General features: G+C 46.9%; 1 long non-coding RNA gene across 1 annotated transcript in view; it reads left to right on the top strand.

The window, feature by feature from the left end:
- Positions 1 to 17243, top strand: part of LOC106992834 (uncharacterized) — an 83976-nt gene that overhangs the window by 10233 nt on the left and 56500 nt on the right. The window lies entirely within an intron of this gene.

Genomic DNA, 17243 nt, shown 5'->3' with positions numbered 1-17243 from the left:
GAGCAAGAGAGATAAATAAACCCACATCTTCCTCTGAAGGAGGCTCCTGCTGGCTGGCTGCTCACCTGACCAAGTCTCCCTCCCAGCCTCTCTTCACTCTCTGGTCTGCCCTCAAGGGAGCCAGGTCACACAGCCTCAGCACCTCTTGCATGCCAATCTCTAGCTGGTGCCTTCCACTGGCTGAACCCCATAAAGGGCGGCCGGGCACCATGGTTCATGCCTGTAATCCCAGTGCTTTGGGAGGCCAAGAGTTCAAGTCCAGCCTGGGCAACACGGTGAAACACTGTCTCTACAAAAAATACAAAAATTAGCAGGGTGTGGTGGTGCTAAGCTTGCAGTGAGCTGAGATGGTGCCACTGCACTCCAGCCTGGGCAACAGAGCAAGACTCCATCTCAAAAAAAAAAAAGAAAAAAAAGAAACTAGGGCCAGGCACGGTGGTTCACGCCTGTAATCCCAGTACTTTGGTAGGCTGAGGTAGGTGGATCATCTGAGGTCAGGAGTTTGAGACGAGCCTGGCCAACATGGTGAAACCCCGTCTCTACTAAAAATACAAAAAGTAGCCAGGCATGGTGATGTGCACCTGTAGTCCCAACTACTCAGGAGGCTGAGGCAGGAGAATCATTTGAACCTGGGAGATGGAGGTTGCAGTGAGCTGAGATCACACCACTGCACTCTAGCCCAGGAGACAGAGTGAGACTCTGTCTCAAAAAAAAAAAAAAAAGAAAAAGAAAAAGAAAAAAGAAACTAGAGGGCAAGGGATGCATTGATGTAGCTGGTATGCGCCAGCCTCTCTGGGCACAGTGCAGGGTGAAGAAGGGTGGCGACAGCGCTGGAGGAACATAGCACCTGTCCTCTGATCCAGATGACAGAGAAAGAAGTCACAGTCTAGGTGTCAGAAAACCTGAGCTCTATCCCCAGGGTTTCCCCTGACTGATTGCATGAATGTGGGCAAGCCCCTGGTCTGCTCTGAGCCTTTGTTTTCCCATCTAGAAAATGACAAAGTTGGAGCAGTGACATCCAAGTTCCCTCCAAACCTAACATACTGTCTTTTACTGACACTGCTGCAGATGAAGTAACAAGGCAAAGCTATGTTTGCCATTAGCTCTCAGGGAAATGCAAATGAAACCCACAATGAGACACCACTTCACACCCACTAGGATGCATCAAAAGACAGCTACATATCAAAAAGACAGATCATAATGTGTGGAGGGTGTGGAGGCACTGGAGCCCTTGTGTGCTGCTAGTGGGAATGTTAAATGGGGCAGACACTTAACAGTGGCTGGAAAATTGTCTAGCAGTTCCTCAAAAGGCTAAACAGAGTTACCACATGACCCTGCCATTCCACTGCTGCGTATATTTCCAAGAGAAATGAGAGCACATGTACACCCAAAAACTTGCACACAAATGCTCATAGCAGCATTCATAATGCATTCCAGATAAACAAGATGTAGTATATCTACAGGATGGAATGCTACTAGACAACAAAGGAAATAAAGTACAACATGCATAAACCTTGAAGACATTATGCTACACGAAAAAAGAGTATGTTCTCACTCAGAGCCGGGACTTGAACAATGAGAACATTTGGACGCAGGGTGGGGAACATCACATACTGGGGCCTGTCGTGGGGTGGGGGGAACGGGGAGGGATAGCATTAGGAGATATACCTAATGTAAATGACGAGTTAATGGGTGCAGCACACCAACATGGCACATATATACATATGTAACAAACCTGCACGTTGTGCACATGTACCCCAGAACTTAAAAGTATAATTTAAAAAAGAAAAAAGTCAGAGGGAAAAGGCCACACATTGTATGTGTGACCTGCCTACTTCCCTCTCCGTGATGCTTCCTCTCTGGTCAGCTCCTCTCCCTGGGTTCTGGTCATTATTTTTTTCCCTTTGTCCCTCAGGGCTAGGGGTGGTAACTGCTCCTTCTATTTCTTACCCCAGGAAACTGCATCCATTACTGATTGCCATAAACATTTTCCTCCACTTTGTGAATAGTTCTTGATTAAACTTTCCTACTGTTTCCCAACTTCTGCATCTGTATCTTGATGCAGTGCCTTACTCTCCACCCATCCATCCATCCATCCATCCATCCATCCATCCATCCATCCATCCATCCATCCACCCATCCACCTATTCATCCATCTATCCATCCATCCATCCATCCATCCATCCATCCATCCATTCTTCCATCCCTTCATCCATCCATCCACCCATCCACCTGTTCATCCATCCACTCATTCATCTATCCATCCATCTATCCAACCTCCCACCATCCATACCCCATCCATCCATCCACCCAATCACCCATCCACCGTTCATCCATTCACTCATTGACCTATCTATCCATCCATCCATCCTTCCACCCTCCATCTACCCCCCATCCATCCATCCATCCATCCATCATCCATCCACCCATCCACCTATTCATCCATCTATCCATCCATCCATCCATCCACCTGTTCATCCATCCACTCATCCATCTATCCATCCATCCATCCATCCACCCTCCCACCATCCATACCCCATCCATCCATCCACCCAATCACCCATCCACCATTCATCTATTCACTCATCGACCTATCTATCCATCCATCCATCCTTCCACCCTCCATCTACCCCCCCATCCATCCATGCACCCATCCATACACTCTTCCATTCAGAAGCACAATGCAGCATTCATTCTGGATGCTTAGTACATTCAGCAAACACTGAGTCCCTACTGCTCAGTAAGTGGCCAGTGCTAGGCCCTGTGCCAGGAATATAGGTAATTAAAGCACAGCCTCTGTTCTCCAGAAGTTGATGATACAGTCTAGGGATAAAAATAAAATATACATATCTCGTGTCCTGTCTAGTGAGCAAAAAAAAAAGAAAGTGAGCCAAAAAAAGAAAGAAAAGAAAAGAAAAAGCCTTGGCAATTACTTAGCAAGATTAGCAATTACTTAGCAAGATTTGGAGACTTAAAGGGTACATTATGGGTTCTATTATTTTTAAGTTTTGAAGCAGTTTAGGAGCGTATGATTCTTCACCCTTCACAGGCTCCAAAAGCCACCAAGAACTGAGCCTGCTATGAGCTGTTACTGGGCAGGGACCTATCCTGCTTTTCTTTGTATATCCGGGGCTCAGCACATAGTAGGTGCTCTGGGAAGTCAGCAGAATTTAATTAACTCTGACCTGAAGACAAGGCTCTACAAAAACGGAGACGTTGGGAACAGTCTGTGTTCAAAACGTTATAGTAACAAGCAGTCAGCCAAACTGCATGGTGGGAAGACTGCTCCGCCTCCCTCTCTTCTCCATCTCTATGGTGACTGTTAAGGGAACTGGTCAAGGTCAAACATGGTCAACCAAGCAGGAATATCCCAGGGACTCTGGCAGCTGCAGCTTAGGTTTATACCACTGCGTGGAGGTCTTCTGTATTTCAGATTATAATATTTGTGCATTGTATGAGAGTCTTTTTTGTTATTGCACAAATATGATAAAGACATTAAATACATTTTTAAGAAAGAAAAATAAACCATCCCTTTGCCATTGAACTGATTGAATGTTTGCATTTCCCTTCCAGCCTTTGTCTATTTCCATATGCATTTCATCCTCCTCCGTGGTGATCACAGTGAACCTCTAATTTTGTATTCTGCTTATAATGCCTTTTTTAAAGAAAGCATTGTTCTTTCATGGAGATTCCGTGCTTGGGGCCAATCCTCGTTGGCACATCAGTTTTCCTCTTAGGAGCACATCATGGAAAAGACAATGGGAGACGTTTTCATGGCTTCTATTGGGTGTCTGTGAAATGCTTTGTTTCCACAGACTAAGAAGTTAGCATAAGCACAGAACAGAACAGACTTTTCATACGGATTATTCGTATTGTTCGCTCAATGGGGTGTTTTATTTCCCATATAAATCAAGTGGACACAGCATGGGTGTTAGCCTGAATAACCAAGATTTTTATTCCGAGATACTCACTAACTGTGTGAGCTTGGGCCACTAACCTAAATCTCTGGTTGTCAGTTTCTATCTCTGAAAGTAAGCACAACTTCTATCTACTAGGACCGGGGAGAGGAGAGAATGACATGAGATAGAGATTGGGTTCTGTCTGTGAGACTCTATAGAACTATAGTTCTCTGAACGATACTGAGATTAACCTTGGGCAAACCTCTCTGATCCTTTGCTTATATATCCGTGAAATGAGAAAATAAAGGTCCCAGCGAGCCTGAATGAGATCATGAGTACGAAAGCGCCCTGTTAGTGAAAATGCCTCTGGTCATCACTCCACTACATCTTCCTGTCTCTGTTTTCTCTTGCCCTAGAAAGTGGTGTGGAAGTTTGGGGGTGAGTTCTGAAGTGCATTCCACAACTGGAAGCAGAGCAGCCACTGATTGCCTTGGGCCAGCAGTTTCCGGAGCCCAAACTTGGACCTCTGCATCCCTGCTAGGGCCCCAGCTCTAAGTACTGGGATATGGTGCTGAATGGGGCTGGGAGGTTGTCAGCTTTCCTAGCTGCCTCTGGGTGCTGCACTCTCTCCAGGGCCCAGTTCTCCAGCAGCAGGAGCAGGTATGCTGAGGACTCCAAGACAGACAGCCTTCTGAATTGCAGCAAGTTTGTGGGGGCACCTGGGGGACAGGGTCTGGGACAGCGCAGTCCAGCCCAGGCAGGGGAGACTGCAACAACAGCAACTCTGCTAGAAATGACATGCAGGTGTTGGCTGAAAGCCATCTACTCTACCTCCTTCCTTTTCTTTTCATCTTCCCTTTCTTTCCCCCTCTCCCTCCTGTCTTCTCTACTCCACTTTTCTCCTTTCTTCCACAGTGCTTATGGCTGCCTATGTGGTGCCAAGCATCATGCAGTATTAGCAGCCACACGCTGCTCACCCAGAAAACTGGACTTTTGTGCTCACAGGCTTTCAGAGAAATGGGGACAGCCTGGACTGCACGCAGAGGGAGCCACTAGGGCTGGTGGGGAGGTTCGAGAGATGTCACAGGAGATACCTGAAGGACTGAGGCTATAGCTTGGAGGAGACTCTGAAAACTGTTATCATATATCTGAAGAAGAACCATTGAAAGAACCATTTGTTCTTCTATCCATTGAAAGAAGAACAAAAAAATTTTTTTTTCTGGCTGGGCATGGTGACTCACCACTGTAATCCCAGCACTTTGGGGGGCCAAGGTGGGCAGCTCAACTTGAGACCAGGAGTTTGAGACCAGGCTGGCCAACATGGCGAAAACCCATCTCTACTGAAAATACAACAAATTAGCTGGGTGTGGTGGTGTGTGCCTGTAGTCCCAACTTGGGAGGCTGAGGCCTGAGAATTGCTTGAGCCGGAGAGGTGGAGGTTGCAGTGAGCTGAAGAGCGTGCCACTGCACTCCAGGCTGGGTGACAGAGCCAGAGCCAGACCCTGTCTCAAAAAAAAAAAAGAAAAAAGAAAAAAAATTTTTTTTTCTGTGAAACCCAAAAGGAACAATTAGGTAGACAGTTTCAGCTCCATATCTGAGAGTTCTTTCATAATCTGAATTGTCCTAAGGTGGAAGAGGCTTCCCTGGAAGGTGAGTTCCTTGTCACCAAAGACCCTCAAGGACAGCCAGGACCACTCGGTGGCCAGAATGCTGGAGAGGGGAATTCAAACTTCTCTTGCAGTGGGAGCGTGTCAGACTCGATGACTGTCAGACTCTGGGCTTCCTTTCGATCTTTGAGCTGAGAGTGGAAGAAGATGAAGTGTGACTCAGCTATTCAACCAAGCCACAACCCCAAGCGTCTTTAGTTTTTGTTCTGATTTTTATCTTCAGTAGCTGGCTGACTGGGCATGAGTAATTCCAACTCCCCAGGCTGGGTGCACTTCACAGGCATGGGTCAGCATGAAATAGAATCTGTGGCTCCAAGCCCACCTTGACTGTGGTCACCAAAGATGCTTACCCTGACCCTGGGGTAAGAAATGAGCCCTTGGAGGGTCCTGGGTGTGCCCAGCCCCCACTGATGTGACTGGCAGCCACTACCACAGTCTGCAGCCCCGGGCAGGGGAGCCTCCCCTTCCAAAGTTCTAGAGGATTTTAAAAAATGTTTAAAGTCATTTACAGCAAAACAAAATCAAGTATCAAGTTTCGAGTCACCTCTCTTGCAAACAGAAACTTTTCTGTAAGAACTGCTTCTACTAGGCTGGGTGTGGTGGCTCACGCCTGTAATCCCAGCATTTTGGGAGGCCGAGGTGGGCAGATCATGAAGTCAGGAGTTTGAGACCAGCCTGGCCAACATAGTGAAATCCTGTCTCTGCTAAAAATACAAAAAATTAGCTGGTCGTGGTGACATGCACTTATAGTCCCAGCTACTAGGGAGACTGAGGCAGGAGAATAGCTTGAACCCGGAGGCAGAGGTTGCAGTGAGCTGAGATTGCACCATTGCACTTCAGCCTGGGCGACAGTGTGAGACTCTGTCTCAAAAAAAAAAAAAAAAAAAAGAACTGCTTCTACTGGGAAAGAAAACTACGGAGAAAACCATTTATAGATTATCTCAGATTTACAAGTAAGAACCACAGGCCTGACCCCAGTTCACCTATGCCAGGGCTGAGTCTACACAGTCAACAGCCTCAGGATGCAGGGATGAGTCAGTGTGAAACAAAGACTCATCCCCCATCTAACGGAGCCCCTTCCCTGCTGTGCTCAGCCTGCACAGAGTCTGCCTCTAGACAACCCAGACAGCCAGAAGCCAATGCATCTGACTGAGAGGAGTGGCTAGTAACTTCCCTTTTTAAAAGCTTTCTTATTGGCTGGGCGCGGTGGCTCATGTCTGTAATCCCAGCACTTCGGGAGGTCGAGGCAGGCGGATAGACTTGAGGTCAGGAGTTTGAGACCAGCCTGGCCAACGTGGCAAAACCCCATCTATACTAAAAATACAAAAATTAGCTGGGTGTGGTGGTGCACGCCTGTAGTCCCAGCTATTTGAGATGCTGAGGCATGAAAATCACTTGAGCCTGGGAGGCAGAGATTGCAGTGAGCCTGGAAGACAGAGCAAGACTCCATCTCAAAACAAAAACCAACCAAACAAAACACCTTTCTTATTGAGGGGTAGCACATCTGCCACCAAGTGTGCTTCTGATGGTCCCTCCAAAAGCCTCTTCCCCGGTATCTGGATTTGAGTGGGGTGACAAAAAGGCTGAACATGGCTGGAGCCTGTCCTATGGCTTCAGTCCCTAGGTCCCCAGAGCTCCTCTGGTGTCTGTCCTCTCTGAAGCTTGGTTCTTCAGCTTTTCCATTAGGACTGTGAGTTCCCTCACATCTGGAGGTCGTTTCTGTTGTACTATCAAAGAACCTTGACAAAGAGAACGTACCCACTTGGTCTCCGTAGCTCCAGGGCCAGAACTTTTACTGACACACAGTAAAGTTCAAAAATGTTTAACTGAGTTGAACTGTGATGACTCCCTGCTTTCAGTCTGGGGATCAGAGACAGAGTTGCCTGGGTGTCCTCGATGGAAGAAGTTCTTCCTGATCACTTTGGCTTGAACAGCACTTGCAGGAGAACCTGCTCGGTGCCCTTGGCCCCAGGCTGGGGGTACCACATGACTCTGTGCAAAGCTTTGCAGAAACTAATGGGACCCTCACCCCATCTTGAAAGCTTGCTTCCTCCTTCCTGTTAGGCATGAGCCCGATGCCAAGGCCCTGTGGAATTCTGACCCAACTTTCTCACTTCCAGCCTTCCCAAAACAGAGTTTCTACTTCTCTCCTGCCTCTCTGTTCAACCCCTAACCACCCAATTCTGCTGCTTCTAGGCGTTCTCAAAACACTAATAATAATATTTGAGTGCATTAGCTGACTGAATGTAGAGGAATCTTAAGAATCAGAAATCCCACTGCACTCCAGCCTGGGCGACAGAGCGAGACTCCGTCTCAAAAAAAAAAAAAAAAAAAAAAAGAATCAGAAATCAAATTGAATTTTATAAAAATGAGGGTTTAGAAGGAAGGTTTTAATATAGGCGATTAAGCTGTAGGCTCCAGAATGGGGAGAGGTGTGAAGCCCCACACCTTTTCTCTCTTCTCCAGTGCAGGCTCCACCCAGCACTCGCTGTCAGTATTACTCCCATGGATGCTGGTTAATCACTGCTGGGAGGCAGCCTCCAGGGGTGGTGTGGTATTGCTTCTTAACCGTGCACAAGGCTTGAGGACTTAGCTCCTCTTTGTCCCTCCACCTTCTGCTTACAGAGAGTAGAGACAATTTCACTCATCTTTGAACACACAAAAATGCTACTCAATAAACAAGCATTGGATAGATGATGCCTCCTGGAGCCTATCATTGCTTTCCTTTTTTTCCCCAAATGTAACCTTATTTAAAGACATTTCTCATAAAAGTAGAGAAAATTGCATACTACCATATTATACCTACCACCCAGCTTCAACAATGATCATCATTTTGCTATTCTTATTTCATCTGCACTCGCACCAACATTTTGTTTTTGCAGGAGTCTTTTAAAGCAAATCTCAGTCATCATGTAATTTCATCCATAAAGATTTCAGTATAGATTTCTAATAGGAAAGGACTTAAAAAAACAAACTCAGCTACTTGCCATTCTCAGACCTAACAGAATATATTTCTTTGTCTTTTTTTGAGGGCGGTGGGTGGGGGAAATGGCATCTTACTTTGTCCCCTAGGCTGGAGTATCACAGCTCACTGCAACCTCGACCTCCTGGGCTTAAGCAATCCTCCCACTTCAGCCTTCTGAGTAGCTGGGACCACATGCACATGCCACCATGCCCAGCTAATTTTTAAATTTTTTGTAGAGACAGGGTCTCCCTATGTTGCCCAAGCTGGTCTTGAACTCCTGGGGTCCAGTGATCTTCCCACCTTGGCCTCTCAAAGTGCTGAGATTACAGGCATAAGCCCCTGCACCCAGCCAATAAATTTCTTAATATTATCTCACATGTAGGCCACATTCAGTTTTCCTCAGTTGTCTCAAAACAGTCTTTTACAGTTGGTTTGTTCAAATTAGGATCCTTAAAAGAGTAAGTGTGGTGCTGGATGGGTGTGTTTCTTATGTCTGTTCCCCTTCTTTTTTTTTTTAATGCCATTTAATTGTGGAAGAAACCAGGTCATGAGTCCTGCAGACATTTTCCACAGTTGTTTGGATTTGGCTGACGGCATCCACACGGTGACACTGCACACTCCTCCGTCCCGGGTTAGCAGAGGTTTGCATGCCACACTGCCTGGGCATGCCTGGTTTCAGCATTGCTTACATTCTGGAAACTGTGGCCCCACGTTAAGCACTGCAGCTGTTATTCTGCTTCACTGACTCATGGTTTTCTCCTGAACATTGTGTGTGTTCATCAGGAGAGGGAGGTAATGGGGAAAGGACTGACGCTCCTGGGACAACCATTAACTGATGAAATGGCTGGAGACAGCGGCTCATGCCTGTAATCCCAGCACTTTAGGAGGCTGAGGTGGGAGGATCACTTGAACTCAGGAGTTCCAGACCAGCCTGGGCAACATAATGAGACCTTACCTCTATAAAAAATAAAAATAAAAATTAGCTGGGCATGGTGGCATGCGCCTGTAGTCCCAGCTACTCAGGAGGCTGAGGCAGGAGGATCCCTTGAGCCCAGGAAGTTGAGGCTGCAGTGAGCAGTGATTGCAACACTGCATTCCAGCCTGGGCCACAGAGTGAGACTCTGTCTCCAAAAAAAAAAAAAGAAAAAAAATCAAAGAACAACAACAAAAAACAAAACTCCAATGGGGCCGGGCACGGTGGCTCATGCCTGTAATCCCAGCACTTCAAGAGGCCGAGGTGGGTAGATCACTTGAGGCCAGGAGTTCGAGACCAACCTGGCCAACATGGTGAAACCCTGTCTTTACTAAAAATACAAAATTCAGCCAGCCATCTGGCACATGCTTGTAATTCCCGCTACTCAGGAGGCTAAGGCAGGAGAATCACTTGAACCCAGGAGGCGGAGGTTGCAGTGAGCAGAGATGGTGCCATTGCACACCAGCCTGGGCAACAGAGTGAGACTCCATCTTCAAAAAAACAAAAAACAAAAAACGCCAAAAAAACCAGTGGTACCTACATTCTCCAACTTCCCCATACTCTGGTCGGATAACTCTGAGGCACATTCTGCATGGTTCTTCAGAGGGTCCCTAACAAGACTGAGCCTCTATTACCTACAATAGTAACCATCCTTTGTGGGCCTTTAGTATTATTATTTTTTATCACCATACATGATACTTAACCTTTATCATTAATGTATTAAAACAGGGTGCCCACCCTTTGTCAGTAACACACACTCATTGTCTTTTCTTCTGGGTTTTCCTCCTCCCACACTCCTTCCTGAGACCATCTCCCAAATAAATGACCTGCTCCCAAATCCTCCTCCCAGGCTCTTCTCTCAATGCAACCCAAGCCAAGACACCTTCCTGTGTCTAATAAATCGTGGTTAGCTCCAGAGCTCAGCCGGATGCAGCTTCCTCGCTTTCTCGTTTTGGCAGGTTGGCATCTCCGGCACTGCCGCGTGCTTCCCATTGTGTTGTGCCTGCCCGGCGGGAGCCTGCTATTCCGTCAGTGGCAGTGGATCTGTGGGAGGAGCCTCTATTCGTCTTCTGTGATTTCAGCCTCATAATGCTAGGGGTCTGCCTCACACAGTCAGGGGCCTACCTCTCACGTTTTTTTGTCACCTGTTTGGTGCTGCTCCCTGAATTTATGTCTGAACCTTTCCAAAGCTGGTTGAATTCCCGCCTGCAGGCAGCGCAAGGGTGGTTCAGCAGCAGGAGGCTGGGGTCTGGCTGCCCTCATACCAAACTTGCAAAGCAGCAGTTTTGTTCCCTTTACCTCACCAGGGTCTCAGTGTGTGAGTCATTTCAACTGAGGGCGTTAGGTTTTCAAGTCCACAGGGTGGAATACTTAGTGTCACAAAAATAGAAGCTCATCAAAGGTGTGCTTTGCTAGGCTGGGTGGCTGCTCACCAATTCATAGGAGGCTTAGCACATTGTAATGGAAAAGCAGAAAGGGCGTGTAAGCTGGGTGAGTGTGTGAGTGTTGTGTGTGTGTGTGAGTGTGTGCATGTGAATGTGTCTCCAAGACCTCTTTCCCCGTCAACTGGCAGAAATCACTGCTTGTTCTATATGCCTACTCGTTCTAACTGCTCCATCTGAAGCCTCCCCCGTTCTGTACTCCATCTCCCTGTCCCCAGTTAGTTTCCTGCCATCCTGCAATGCCTGAAATCAAGCCTGTGATGTGGGAGGTAGCTTGATAAGTGAAGATAGCTCGGAATTTCCAGTTAGAAGACGTGATGACTTACTGTGTGACTCTGGATCATTCACTGAGCCACTCTGGGCCCTATTTTTCTTACCTTTTAGTTGAACACAATACATATAGGTAAGTTATAATGCTTTGACTTGACAAATCAAATGAGAACATGCATAATGAAAAAAGAATATTGTACGTAGTAAAGCTTTGTATGAATGAGAGGGTATTTTTCTGCCTCAGTGGAAATAGATTTTTAGTTCTCTCTTGGACAGGCTTTGATAGGAATAGAAAATGAGGATTGAACCAGTCTGTTTCTGTTGTCTCTGCAAACAACAGAAACAGAAACAGACTCAGGCTAGTTGACGTAGAAAAGAGATTTATTGACAGCATATTGGGTAGCTCTTAGACTTGCCAGAGGGCTGCAGAGACAGGCGTGGGAGATAAACAGGAGCCGAGAACTGGGCAATGACCACAGCCTTGGCCAGGGCCACAACACGAAGGGACACGGCTATGACCAATTCTGAACACAGGGCAGTGGGGCTTGCTGTTCCACTGTTGCAGCCCTCTGGAACCATCCGTGGCTCCATTTGGTTGCCATTCCTTTCAGGCCTGCCTGGAAGGGGCTGGGACTCTGGGCCTCTGGGGTTTCCCCCCAGAGACAAGGCCTCACTCTGTTGTCCAGGCTAGAGTGCAGTGGCACAAACATGGCTTACTGCAGCCTTGACCTCCTGGCCTCAAGCGATCCTCCTGCCTTGGCCTCCTAAGTAGCTAGGACTACAGGTACGTGCCACTGCACTTGGGTAATTTTTTATTTTTATTTTTTATAGAGACATGGTCTCACTATGTTGCTCAGGCTGATCTCGAACTCCTGAATTTAAGTGATCCTCCTGCCTCGGCCTCCCAAAGTGCTGGGACTGCCAACTGTGAGCCAGTGTGCCCACCTGGGGTTTCCACTTCTGTGTAGGAAATGGGCTGAGGGAGGAGAGACCTTATTAATAGGCGGAGGCAGCAGTGGGATGAGGCAGGAAACCTTGGAGGCTGACAAAGGCCAAGATGAATACTGATGCTGTCATGCTATTGAGTATTGATCTTGTACGTGACGTCCTGACAGATCTGTTGAGGTTCCACTGTGGCAGAGCACCATGGTGGCCACAGTGGTAGGTGGGACAGAGCTTCTGCTTTGAACTTAAAAAATACATGGTGTAAATCATGATATGACATATGAGGAAATAGATTGTAGCCATTATTAATCTTTTTTTTTTTTTTTTGAGACAGAGTCTCGCTCTGTTGCCTAGGCTGGAGTGCAGTGGTGCAATCTCGGTTCACTGCAACCTCCAACTCCCGGGTTCCAGCGATTCTCCTGTCTCAGCCTTCTGAGTGGCTGGGATTACAGGCACCCGCCACCACGCCCAGCTAATTTTTGTATTTGTAGTGGAGACAGGGTTTCACCATGTTGGCCAGGCTGGTCTCAAACTCCTGACCTCAAGCGATCTGCCTACCTCGGCATCCCAAAGTGCTGGGATTACAGGTGTGAGCCACCATTCCCGGCCCCGTTATTAATCATTTTTATGAAAATGTGGGAAAATGCTTGTGACATACCGTTAATGAAAACAAAAGGGGAATACCATACCGTCTATACACTTGATTACAAGGTTATAAAACAAGTGTGGATGTGGAAGTTAGTGTGCAAAACAGGAAAAGGCTGTTTTGAGTTAGAATATTGGGATTATGGGTGATGTTGATTTTTAAACTTTTTTTTCCCTTTAAGGTTGCTATCACATAGCTCTTTACATTGAAAATAAATGCAGTAAGCATTTCAATGTACGTATACGAAGGCAATATAAGAGCTGTTTTGGATGATGTTAACGATACTGAAAACTTCAGTAGTATCCCCTTACTATACGAGGAATTAGTTATCAGGTTCCAGTGAGGGAAGAGCAAATGCAAGACAGTCAGGAGAAGGTGCTGGCAGTGTGGCCACCCGCCTCTCTTTCCTTTCAGAAAAGATGGTTGCTAAGACTCCAGCAGGCAGCCTGTCTCTCATCAGTTCAATCCACTGCAATGTTTCTTTGCAACCAAAAATGACTCCTCTACCACTGGCTCTCTCAGTTCTCAGAGCACGAGTCTCTGACCACATTTGTGTGAATTGTCCTCAATCTCAGAGGAGAAAGTAATGGAGACAGTCTTGCCTACTCCTCTGTCTCCTGGACCCTTGATTCTAAGCTCTTCCTGTCTTGTATCCTATTAGCCAACAAATTCAGCTTCCACTAGGATATACACAAGAGCTGCACGCTGCATGATCATACGGGTTGTGAAATGTTGACCCATCCCCAGTTTATGGGCTTGTTTCTTTGAGACTCGAGGCATGAGATAGGGAGAGATAGGGACATTAGCCCTCAAGATGGAGAGCTGCTTATTGCAGAGTGCTAATTAGTGCTAGAAGTTTGCCACCTGTAACCCTGCTTCATATAAAAGGGAAAGACAGATGTTCTTATTAACAGTGGCTTTAGCAGAAACAAGAGACATGCACAGGTTCACCACATTCTGTAAGACGATTGGGTTTTCTAGGTACAATTTGAGGGCATAGCCAAACATTGTCCCAGTTTTCTGACCCCACAGCTTCCTGTCTCTTCTACCTAGTTCATAATTTGGTAAAGTAAAATGTAACTCACTGCCACTCGGATGTGCAGAGGAAAGAGGGTGCAATTTAAACTTTTTCCATCCTTAATGTGGTCTGTTCTCCTGAGGTCCACTCACCCCGACCCACTGATTAGTGGAAACAATTAATTTTATATTCAATCTTGTATAAACATGGTCCGATCTGTTCACTGAAATGGCCCCTTTAGGAAACTGTCTTGCATTTGGATACAGATACTCAGTCTCTCAGTCACCTCTTCTGGCTCCAAGATGGTGTCTGGAGGTATCAGAGAAGGGTTTACATTTTCTTACAGCAACAGCAAATACTTGGAGTCCTCGATGATGGTGTCCACTCCCACTCTGTTCCCTAGGTGATGAGTTTGACCCACCTGAATTCCTCTTGCCCCATTGACGTCTGAGGCTGGAGTGCCTTGTGACCCGGTCTTCCCTTACGTGATTAGGGTTCAATAGGGGCACCCTAGCTGCAGCCCCGGAGTGTCTGCCCTGTCCTGCCCCTGCCCTCCTGCCCAGGTGCCCTCCCCAGCTTCTGCCATAAGCCACCTCATCCTGCCATGGCAGGCAGCCTGGATATGATCATCTGTCCTTGATGTCAACCTTGAACTTATTTAATGCTCCCTTTCCAAGTGCAAGCCTTGATGGGGACATGGGGGGTCCCACGCCTGCCTGCTTTATCTCCTCACTCTCTTTACTCTCTCTCCTCCATCCACCAAGCCAGAAAAAACGTGGGCTTTTCATTTACTTCTCCTACATCATATCTTCCTTCACTCTGCTTCCAGCTAAGCTTTAATGATGAACTGGGATCTCTCCTATGCACTGCAGGAGAACTCTGTGGGCTGAGTCTTCCAAGCCCACATGCTGACATGCCGAAGGAAGAAAGAAACTTGGGGGATCCTTTCTTTAGATAACAGTCTGGCTTGCAAAATGTGTTTTTGCTGCTTAATGCTATTTTTGAATATAGCAGCACAATATTACCTTTTTACCCTTCTCTTGGGAGTTCCATTTGTGACAAATTCTAATCCCCCTCCACAGACAGATGCCTAGGGTGAACTAGGGCAAGAGTTTTTGTATTTGTGGAAACTCTATTTATAATTCTATTCTGGGAATCTTTTACTTGGCATTTGATCTGTCTAAAACCAGGCTCTTCTTCTATCGCCAGCTTAGTTTTCCTGAAGTTATACTTTGATTGTGTCACTCTGCACAAAAGCCTTCCATGGTCCCCATTCTCACGGCATGAGCTCCTTTGGCTCTCTCTCTGCTTTCACCTCCCCAGATTCTCCTTCATAGCTTTCTCCTTAGCAGGCCTGTCACCTCTTTTTTCTTGCCTTCCTCCAAGTTTCTGCTCACCTAAATATACCACCTCCCTCTTCTTTCTGCCTATTCAAATTCCAGCATCCTCCAAAACCTGTACCAATCCCACCCATTCCATGAAGTTCTTTGAATCAGCTGAGTAAAGGCTCTCCCTTCTACTGTTCCACAGCACTTGTTAGACATGTAGCTTAGCCTGCTTTGTTGAGTTGGCACAATGGAGGTCCTGCCTTGGAGGTGGCCCATTGGTGACCGGGAGACACGTCCAGAGACCAAGAGTCAAGCTAGTTAGGCAGTGCGTGATAGATAAAATCAACTTCAAAGGCAAAATGTCTTCCAGAAAAGGAGCAGGTGGAGAAGGACTTACTGACTGAATTAATGAATCAGTACTCCTAATAGATTAAATAAGCAAATGTGGGCCAGGCGTGGTGGCTCATGCCTGTAATCTCACACTTTGGGAGGCCAAGGCGGGTGGATCACAAGGTCAGGAGTTTGAAACCAGCCTGGCCAATATGGTGAAATCCCATCTCTACTAAAAAATACAAATATTAGCTGAGTATGGTGGCCGACGCCTGTAGTCCCAGCTACTGGGGAGGCTGAGGCAGGAGAATTGCTTGAACCTGGGAGGCGGAGGTTGCAGTGAGACAAGATCACACCACTGCACTCCAGCCTGGGTGACAGAGTGAGACTTCATGAAAGAAAGAAAGAAAGAAAGAAAGAAAGAAAGAAAGAAAGAAAGAAAGAAAGAAAGAAAGAAAGAAAGAAAGAAAGAAAGAAAGAAAGGAAAGAAAGGAAAGAAAGAAAGAAAGAAAGAAAGAAAGAAAGAGAGAGAGAGAGAGAGAGAGAGAGAAAGAAAGAAAGAAAGAGAGAAAGGAAAAGAAAGGAAAAGAAAAGAAAAGGTGGAAAAGAAAGGAAAAGAAAAGAAAAGGTGTCAGTGGAAGTGAAGGGTTAACGCGGACTGCAGAGCCATGTCCAGGCAGCATGTCTCTGGCCCTGACCAGGTGATACAACCCCATGGCCCCAGGGTAACCTGTCCCTGCAGCGGGAAGTGAGTGGCTGTGGCAGTCGTTGTGGATGATATCAGCTCAGTCTCTGGTTCCTGCCTTTCACTGACATTTGTCTCCCGCATGGACACCCCTAGGGGTGTTGACTGGTTGATCTAAACATTCCGGAATGCGAGTCCTCTTTCGGCCTACAGCTCACACATTAGCGACCAGCTAGTTCAGCAGTCTCAGGAGCTCAGCTGTGCGATTCAACGTCAAGGGCTTACCTTGGATCAGAGCCTGGGATGCAATGGCCATGTCAATATCCTGTCTCCAGGGGGCTCTGTGTGAACTAAGGTTATCTTCCCTGGGGAATATCTCTGCAGCATAGGGAAGCATCCCCTCTGTTTTCCTAATAGACTTTAGGTGGGACAGGATGGGCAATACTTCCACTATTGGTTTGTACCTTCATAGCGAGTAGCCCCGTCCCTTGCATTCAGTTATAGACATACAATAAGTATTTGTTGAATTGGACCTGGAAACTGCTCCCCAAGAAAAAAGGCATTGGGGAAATTCTTAACAACAATAACTTATGGACCTTTGGTCCAGAGGTGAGACCTGCAAAGAAAAAGGGGGTGAAAATGGGAAAGAATGCAGGTGTGTGTCCTCATGGGTGTGTCCCAGGGAAAGTGGAAATTACTGAAGAAGCTGGGGGAACTCCAACAATATTCCCTGGGCACTGCGCCCAGAAGGGGCACAAAGATGAGTAGCACATGGTCTCGAGCTGGGGACTGTAACAGCCCACAGGCTACTTGAGACAAAGAAATGTAGAAATACATTCTCCAGGCTGAGGACTGGTCCCCTCAGGGTATGGACAGGCCATGTCATGTTGTCTACATATCTCAGGTGGGCCGATAACAGGTCCTCATAGATTAAGGACTGGCCCCCTCAGGGTGAGGACAGGTTCCTCCAGGCTAGGGAGGTAGGAGACATATCTCTTCTCTTGTACTCAGTCTCCCAGCCTCTTGCCTTCAGACAGGCTGTCTCCTCCAGCTGGGGCCTGGCTTTGCTTCTAGT

Source organism: Macaca mulatta, chromosome 13 (genome assembly GCF_049350105.2).
Source record: "Macaca mulatta isolate MMU2019108-1 chromosome 13, T2T-MMU8v2.0, whole genome shotgun sequence".
NCBI classification, from domain to species: Eukaryota; Metazoa; Chordata; class Mammalia; order Primates; family Cercopithecidae; genus Macaca; species Macaca mulatta.
This window is presented reverse-complemented; position numbering and strand designations above follow the sequence as displayed.